A 10,195-nucleotide genomic window follows, 5' to 3' on the forward strand; every position below is an offset into this window, starting at 1 on the left:
AGGTCAAAACCTCGCAACGAAATCAATTAATATGGAACGTTTTTAATCAATAAGAACGGGACATTTCAGTTGGTATCCGAGCGTTGGTCTTAGAGAACCAGAATTTTGCATTAGTGTGTCTTATCGAGTTTGTTAGGATGCATTAGTGAGTCTGGACTTCGACCGTGTTTACTTGAAAAATGATTGCTTAACAAATTTTGTTGGAAACTATATATTTTTAACATGTGAATATTATGTGATATATTAATCTCTTAACGCGTTTGATATTATGTGATAGATGTCTACCTCTAGAACAAGTCCCATTGACTCACCTAATAATAATGAAGAGTCAAATGTAAATTGGAATGATTCGTGGACTGATTCACAAGTTCCCGAAGAGGAACCGGAAGAAGAGTCGGAACCGGAAGAAGAATCGGAACCGGACGAAGAATCGGAACCGGAAGAAGAATCGGAACCGGTGGGGGAAATAATAAAATGGTTAAGTAAAAGAGAATCCTCAACCAACCGACCAAGGTTAATTATGGTCAATGGTGTTTCCGCCAAGGAAGCAAAATATTGGGAGGATTACCAATTCTCCGATGAATCGGATTCCGACGAGAATTCCAATGATGTTATAGAAATTACCCCAACTGAATTTAAAAAGGCAAAAGAAAATAATAAGGGAAAGGGCATAAAAATAGAGAAATCTAATTCCAACCCCGATGAACTTTATATGTATCGTCAACCCCCGAAGTTCTTAAGTTGTAACAATGACCCGGGAACCTCTAAACCACCAGGGTTTTCTAAACCAATGTGGACAACGACGGCTCGTATTAGGGGAACATCATATATCCCTATAAACTTGGCAAAACGAACCAAAACCGAAGAAGAAGAAACGAGCGAGTCGGAATAAGATAGTTGTATTCGTGTGGTGTAATATATGTAATATAGTGTTCTTATGCTTTATGATATATGTAAAAATTGCTTGTATTAATAAGTATTTTTTATGAATCTAACTCTTGTCTATTTTACAGTTTAAAAACACAAAATGCATAGACAACCCAATATTTTAAGAGACCTACCCGGAGACATAATTGATGAAATCTTGTCTAGAGTCGGCCAGAATTCTTCGGCACAACTATTTAAGGCGAGATCAGTTTGTAAGACATTCGAAGAACGTTCCAAGAATGTCTTGGTTTATAAGAGACTTTCGTTTGAAAGATGGGGGATATCACATTGGGAAACCCATAAGTTACGATGTGTTTACTTTGACGCATATATTGCGGGGAACCCAAATGCTATTTTACGCAACGGGTTAAGAAATTATTTTGACTCAATATATCCGAATATTGGACTTCGTGATTTAGAAAAAGCGGCTAACATGCAACATAAAGAAGCATGTTATGCTTACGGATTAGTAATGTTCGCTTCTCACCAAAGTGAGAACAAGAACATCGGGCTACAACTATTAAACAAAACGTTTCCACAAGTGACGGAGTCGGTAATTGGGGTAAGAAATGAGGTTTTTAGATTATTACGGGACTGTTGGACATTACGTAACCCTCGTCCCTTTGACGACGTTACAACACGCTGTCTTATCAACGGCCATAACGGTTATGTTGCACAAGACCAAGGATGGGAAGTAGTCCTAGTAAAACCAGAATGCATGACTTGTTTCTGGACGTATGAATTACGTGTCTTTATTGCCTTTGCTGAACGACTTGTGTACTAGCTAGAATTATCTTCACAACTATCTTGTATCAAAGTTATTGTGTGCTATATTTCATGCTTTATGTAAAATAAGCGGTATTGTAAGTTTGTAAAATATTGTATAAAAGTTTGAACGCGAAATATTATTATAATCAGTTTTTCATATAGAATTGTAGTAGTTGAATTGTATATTAGCTACTAAGTATGAACTTAACGGGTAGGTACTACCCAAATTTAAACTTATAAAACGCTAATATGAAGAAAAAGCTCTTATAAATGAGTTCATATTATGCTACGAAATACTATTAACTACTCTTAATATTCTGTATGATTAACTTGTTCCATTTAACTATTTTGAAGGAAATGGCACCGACTACTCGACACACCGTGAATATGAATGAAGAGGAATTCCGCACTTTTCTAGCTTCAAACATAGCCGCAGTACAGGCTGCGCTACATACCAACAATAACCTTGGATCTAGCAGTACAGGAAATCGTGTAGGATGCACCTACAAAGAATTCACTGCCTGCAAACCTTTGGAATTTGATGGAACCGAAGGACCGATCGGATTGAAACGGTGGACCGAGAAGGTCGAATCGGTGTTTGCCATAAGTAAGTGTACTGAAGAGGACAAAGTAAAGTACGCTACGCATACCTTCACAGGTTCTGCGTTAACATGGTGGAATACCTATCTAGAGCAAGTGGGACAAGACGATGCGTACGCACTACCGTGGTCAGCATTCAAGCACTTGATGAGCGAGAAGTACCGTCCCAGAACCGAGGTCAATAAGCTCAAGACAGAACTTAGAGGGTTACGAACCCAAGGATTTGATATTACCACGTACGAAAGACGATTCACAGAATTGTGCCTATTGTGTCCGGGAGCATTCGAAGATGAGGAAGAGAAGATCGACGCGTTTGTGAAAGGATTACCGGAAAGAATCCAAGAAGATATAAGTTCACACGAGCCCGCCTCCATACAACAGGCATGTAGAATGGCTCACAAACTCGTGAACCAAATTGAAGAAAGAATTAAAGAACAGACTGCTGAAGAGGCCAATGTGAAGCAAGTCAAAAGAAAGTGGGAGGAAAACGGTGATAAGAATCACCAATACAACAACAACAGCAATTACAACAATAATCGCAACAATTATCCCAACAATCGCAACATCAATCGCAACTACAACAAACGGCCCAACAACAACAACAACAACAACAACAGCAGCAACTACAACAATCATCCCAACAACAATAATAACCGCAACAACAACAACAATCAGAAGCAGCTATGCCAAAGGTGTGAAAAGAATCACTCGGGGTTCTGCACCAAATTTTGCAACAAGTGTAAAAGAAATGGTCATAGCGCGGCGAAGTGTGAGGTCTACGGACCAGGGGTTAATAGAACGAAAGGAACAAATGGTGTCGGAACGAGTAATGGCGGAGCAAGTAGTGTCGGAGCAAGTTATGCCAATGTAGTTTGTTATAAATGTGGAAAACCGGGCCACATTATTAGAAATTGCCCGAACCAGGAGAACACGAATGGACAAGGCCGCGGAAGAGTTTTCAATATTAATGCGGCAGAGGCACAGGAAGACCCGGAGCTTGTTACGGGTACGTTTCTTTTTGACGATAAATCTGCTTACGTTTTATTTGATTCGGGTGCGGATAGAAGCTATATGAGTAGAGATTTTTGTGCTAAATTAAGTTGTCCATTGACGCCTTTGGATAGTAAATTTTTACTCGAATTAGCAAATGGTAAATTAATTTCAGCAGATAATATATGTCGGAATCGAGAAATTAAACTGGTTAGCGAAACATTTAAGATTGATTTGATACCAGTAGAGTTAGGGAGTTTTGATGTGATAATCGGTATGGACTGGTTGAAAGAAGTGAAAGCAGAGATCGTCTGTTACAAAAATGCAATTCGCATTATACGAGAAAAAGGAAAACCCTTAATGGTGTACGGAGAAAATGGCAACACGAAGCTACATCTTATTAGTAATTTGAAGGCACAAAAACTAATAAGAAAAGGTTGCTATACTGTTCTAGCACACGTCGAGAAAGTACAAACTGAAGAAAAGAGCATCAATGATGTTCCCATTGCAAAAGAATTTCCCGATGTATTTCCGAAAGAATTACCGGGATTACCCCCACATCGATCCGTTGAATTTCAAATAGATCTTGTACCAGGAGCTGCACCAATAGCTCGTGCTCCTTACAGACTCGCACCCAGCGAGATGAAAGAACTACAAAGCCAATTACAAGAACTTTTAGAGCGTGGTTTCATTCGACCAAGCACATCACCGTGGGGAGATCCTGTTTTGTTTGTCAAGAAGAAAGATGGTACATTCAGGTTGTGTATCGACTACCGAGAGTTGAACAAACTTACCATCAAGAACCGCTACCCACTACCGAGAATCGACGACTTATTTGATCAACTACAAGGCTCGTCTGTTTATTCAAAGATTGACTTACGTTCCGGGTATCATCAAATGCGGGTGAAAGAAGATGATATTCCAAAGACTGCTTTCAGAACACGTTACGGTCATTACGAGTTTATGGTCATGCCGTTTGGTTTAACTAATGCACCAGCTGTGTTCATGGACCTTATGAACCGAGTGTGTGGACCATACCTTGACAAGTTTGTCATTGTTTTCATTGATGACATACTTATTTACTCAAAGAATGACCAAGAACACGGTGAACATTTGAGAAAGGTGTTAGAAGTATTGAGGAAGGAAGAATTGTACGCTAAGTTTTCAAAGTGTGCATTTTGGTTGGAAGAAGTTCAATTCCTCGGTCACATAGTGAACAAAGAAGGTATTAAGGTGGATCCGGCAAAGATAGAAACTGTTGAAAAGTGGGAAACCCCGAAAACTCCGAAACACATACGCCAGTTTTTAGGACTAGCTGGTTACTACAGAAGATTCATCCAAGACTTTTCCAGAATAGCAAAACCCTTGACTGCATTAACGCATAAAGGGAAGAAATTTGAATGGAATGATGAACAAGAGAAAGCGTTTCAGTTATTGAAGAAAAAGCTAACTACGGCACCTATATTGTCATTGCCTGAAGGGAATGATGATTTTGTGATTTATTGTGATGCATCAAAGCAAGGTCTCGGTTGTGTATTAATGCAACGAACGAAGGTGATTGCTTATGCGTCTAGACAATTGAAGATTCACGAACAAAATTATACGACGCATGATTTGGAATTAGGCGCGGTTGTTTTTGCATTAAAGACTTGGAGGCACTACTTATATGGGGTCAAAAGTATTATATATACCGACCACAAAAGTCTTCAACACATATTTAATCAGAAACAACTGAATATGAGGCAGCGTAGGTGGATTGAATTATTGAATGATTACGACTTTGAGATTCGTTACCACCCGGGGAAGGCAAATGTGGTAGCCGATGCCTTGAGCAGGAAGGACAGAGAACCCATTCGAGTAAAATCTATGAATATAATGATTCATAATAACCTTACTACTCAAATAAAGGAGGCGCAACAAGGAGTTTTAAAAGAGGGAAATTTAAAGGATGAAATACCCAAAGGATCGGAGAAGCATCTTAATATTCGGAAAGACGGAACCCGGTATAGGGCTGAAAGGATTTGGGTACCAAAATTTGGAGATATGAGAGAAATGGTACTTAGAGAAGCTCATAAAACCAGATACTCAATACATCCTGGAACGGGGAAGATGTACAAGGATCTCAAGAAACATTTTTGGTGGCCGGGTATGAAAGCCGATGTTGCTAAATACGTAGGAGAATGTTTGACGTGTTCTAAGGTCAAAGCTGAGCATCAGAAACCATCAGGTCTACTTCAACAACCCGAAATCCCGGAATGGAAATGGGAAAACATTACCATGGATTTCATCACTAAATTGCCAAGGACTGCAAGTGGTTTTGATACTATTTGGGTAATAGTTGATCGTCTCACCAAATCAGCACACTTCCTACCAATAAGAGAAGATGACAAGATGGAGAAGTTAGCACGACTGTATTTGAAGGAAGTCGTCTCCAGACATGGAATACCAATCTCTATTATCTCTGATAGGGATGGCAGATTTATTTCAAGATTCTGGCAGACATTACAGCAAGCATTAGGAACTCGTCTAGACATGAGTACTACCTATCATCCACAAACTGATGGGCAGAGCGAAAGGACGATACAAACGCTTGAAGACATGCTACGAGCATGTGTTATTGATTTCGGAAACAGTTGGGATCGACATCTACCGTTAGCAGAATTTTCCTACAACAACAGCTACCATTCAAGCATTGAGATGGCACCGTTTGAAGCACTTTATGGTAGAAAGTGCAGGTCTCCGATTTGTTGGAGTGAAGTGGGGGATAGACAGATTACGGGTCCGGAGATTATACAAGAAACTACCGAGAAGATCATCCAAATTCAACAACGGTTGAAAACCGCCCAAAGTCGACAAAAGAGCTACGCTGACATTAAAAGAAAAGATATAGAATTTGAAATTGGAGAGATGGTCATGCTTAAAGTTGCACCTTGGAAAGGCGTTGTTCGATTTGGTAAACGAGGGAAATTAAATCCAAGGTATATTGGACCATTCAAGATTATTGATCGTGTCGGACCAGTAGCTTACCGACTAGAGTTACCTCAACAACTCGCGGCTGTACATAACACTTTCCACGTCTCAAATTTAAAGAAATGTTTTGCTAAAGAAGATCTCACTATTCCGTTAGATGAAATCCAAATCAACGAAAAACTTCAATTCATCGAAGAACCCGTCGAAATAATGGATCGTGAGGTTAAAAGACTTAAGCAAAACAAGATACCAATTGTTAAGGTTCGATGGAATGCTCGTAGAGGACCCGAGTTCACCTGGGAGCGTGAAGATCAGATGAAGAAGAAATACCCGCATCTATTTCTAGAAGATTCGTCAACACCTTCAACAGCTTAAAATTTCGGGACGAAATTTATTTAACGGGTAGGTACTGTAGTGACCCGAACTTTTCCATGTTTATATATATTAATTGAGATTGATATTTACATGATTAAATGTTTCCAACATGTTAAGCAATCAAACTTGTTAAGACTTGATTAATTGAAATATGTTTCATATAGACAATTGACCACCCAAGTTGACCGGTGATTCACGAACGTTAAAACTTGTAAAAACTATATGATGACATATAATGGATATATATATATAGTTAACATGATACTATGATAAGTAAACATATCATTAAGTATATTAACAATGAACTACATATGTAAAAACAAGACTACTAACTTAATGATTTTTAAACGAGACATATATGTAACGATTATCGTTGTAAAGACATTTAATGTATATATATCATATTAAGAGATATTCATACATGATAATATCATGATAATATAATAATTTAAAATCTCATTTGATATTATAAACATTGGGTTAACAACATTTAACAAGATCGTTAACCTAAAGGTTTCAAAACAACACTTACATGTAACGACTAACGATGACTTAACGACTCAGTTAAAATGTATATACATGTAGTGTTTTAATATGTATTTATAAACTTTTGAAAGACTTCAAGACACTTATCAAAATACTTCTACTTAACAAAAATGCTTACAATTACATCCTCGTTCAGTTTCATCAACAATTCTACTCGTATGCACCCGTATTCGTACTCGTACAATACACAGCTTTTAGATTTATGTACTATTGGTATATACACTCCAATGATCAGCTCTTAGCAGCCCATGTGAGTCACCTAACACATGTGGGAACCATCATTTGGCAACTAGCATGAAATATCTCATAAAATTACAAAAATATGAGTAATCATTCATGACTTATTTACATGAAAACAAAATTACATATCCTTTATATCTAATCCATACACCAACGACCAAAAACACCTACAAACACTTTCATTCTTCAATTTTCTTCATCTAATTGATCTCTCTCAAGTTCTATCTTCAAGTTCTAAGTGTTCTTCATAAATTCCAAAAGTTCTAGTTTCATAAAATCAAGAATACTTTCAAGTTTGCTAGCTCACTTCCAATCTTGTAAGGTGATCATCCAACCTCAAGAAATATTTGTTTCTTACAGTAGGTTATCATTCTAATACAAGGTAATAATCATATTCAAACTTTGGTTCAATTTCTATAACTATAACAATCTTATTTCAAGTGATGATCTTACTTGAACTTGTTTTCGTGTCATGATTCTGCTTCAAGAACTTCGAGCCATCCAAGGATCCATTGAAGCTAGATCCACTTTTCTCTTTTCCAGTAGGTTTATCCAAGGAACTTAAGGTAGTAATGATGTTCATAACATCATTCGATTCATACATATAAAGCTATCTTATTCGAAGGTTTAAACTTGTAATCACTAGAACATAGTTTAGTTAATTCTAAACTTGTTCGCAAACAAAAGTTAATCCTTCTAACTTGACTTTTAAAATCAACTAAACACATGTTCTATATCTGTATGATATGCTAACTTAATGATTTAAAACCTGGAAACACGAAAAACACCGTAAAACCGGATTTACGCCGTCGTAGTAACACCGCGGGCTGTTTTGGGTTAGTTAATTAAAAACTATCATAAACTTTGATTTAAAAGTTGTTATTCTGAGAAAATGATTTTTATTATGAACATGAAACTATATCCAAAAATTATGGTTAAACTCAAAGTGGAAGTATGTTTTCTAAAATGGTCATCTAGACGTCGTTCTTTCGACTGAAATGACTACCTTTACAAAAACGACTTGTAACTTATTTTTCTGACTATAAACCTATAATTTTTCTATTTAGATTCATAAAATAGAGTTCAATATGAAACCATAGCAATTTTATTCACTCAAAACTATATACAATGTTTCGACCTATCATGTCGACACATCTATATATATTTCGGAACAACCATAGACACTCTATATGTGAATGTTGGAGTTAGCTATACAGGGTTGAGGTTGATTCCAAAATATATATAGTTTGAGTTGTGATCAATACTGAGATACGTATACACTGGGTCGTGGATTGATTCAAGATAATATTTATCGATTTATTTCTGTACATCTAACTGTGGACAACTAGTTGTAGGTTACTAACGAGGACAGCTGACTTAATAAACTTAAAACATCAAAATATATTAAAAGTGTTGTAAATATATTTTGAACATACTTTGATATATATGTATATATTGTTATAGGTTCGTGAATCAACCAGTGGCCAAGTCTTACTTCCCGACGAAGTAAAAATCTGTGAAAGTGAGTTATAGTCCCACTTTTAAAATCTAATATTTTTGGGATGAGAATACATGCAGGTTTTATAAATGATTTACAAAATAGACACAAGTACGTGAAACTACATTCTATGGTTGAATTATCGAAATCGAATATGCCCCTTTTTATTAAGTCTGGTAATCTAAGAATTAGGGAACAGACACCCTAATTGACGTGAATCCTAAAGATAGATCTATTGGGCCTAACAAACCCCATCCAAAGTACCGGATGCTTTAGTACTTCGAAATTTATATCATATCCGAAGGGTGTCCCGGAATGATGGGGATATTCTTATATATGCATCTTGTTAATGTTGGTTACCAGGTGTTCACCATATGAATGATTTTTATCTCTATGTATGGGATGTGTATTGAAATATGAAATCTTGTGGTCTATTGTTACGATTTGATATATATAGGTTAAACCTATAACTCACCAACATTTTTGTTGACGTTTAAAGCATGTTTATTCTCAGGTGAATATTAAGAGCTTCCGCTGTTGCATACTAAAATAAGGACAAGATTTGGAGTCCATGTTTGTATGATATTGTGTAAAAACTGCATTCAAGAAACTGATTTCGATGTAACATATTTGTATTGTAAACCATTATGTAATGGTCGTGTGTAAACATGATATTTTAGATTATCATTATTTGATAATCTACGTAAAGCTTTTTAAACCTTTATTTATGAAATAAAGGTTATGGTTTGTTTTAAAATGAATGCAGTCTTTGAAAAACGTCTCATATAGAGGTCAAAACCTCGCAACGAAATCAATTAATATGGAACGTTTTTAATCAATAAGAACGGGACATTTCACAAGTCTTACTTCCCGACGAAGTAAAAAATCTGTGAAAGTGAGTTATAGTCCCACTTTTAAAATCTAATATTTTTGGGATGAGAATACATGCAGGTTTTATAAATGATTTACAAAATAGACACAAGTACGTGAAACTACATTCTATGGTTGAATTATTGAAATCGAATATGCCCTTTTTATTAAGTCTGGTAATCTAAGAATTAGGGAACAGACACCCTAATTGACGTGAATCCTAAAGATAGATCTATTGGGCCTAACAAACCCCATCCAAAGTACCGGATGCTTTAGTACTTCAAAATTTATATCATATCCGAAGGGTGTCCCGGAATGATGGGGATATTCTTAAATATGCATCTTGTTAATGTCGGTTAGCAGGTGTTCACCATATGAATGATTTTTATCTCTATGTATGGGATGTATATT

Source organism: Rutidosis leptorrhynchoides, chromosome 1 (assembly GCF_046630445.1).
Source record: "Rutidosis leptorrhynchoides isolate AG116_Rl617_1_P2 chromosome 1, CSIRO_AGI_Rlap_v1, whole genome shotgun sequence".
In the NCBI taxonomy this organism is placed as follows: domain Eukaryota; kingdom Viridiplantae; phylum Streptophyta; class Magnoliopsida; order Asterales; family Asteraceae; genus Rutidosis; species Rutidosis leptorrhynchoides.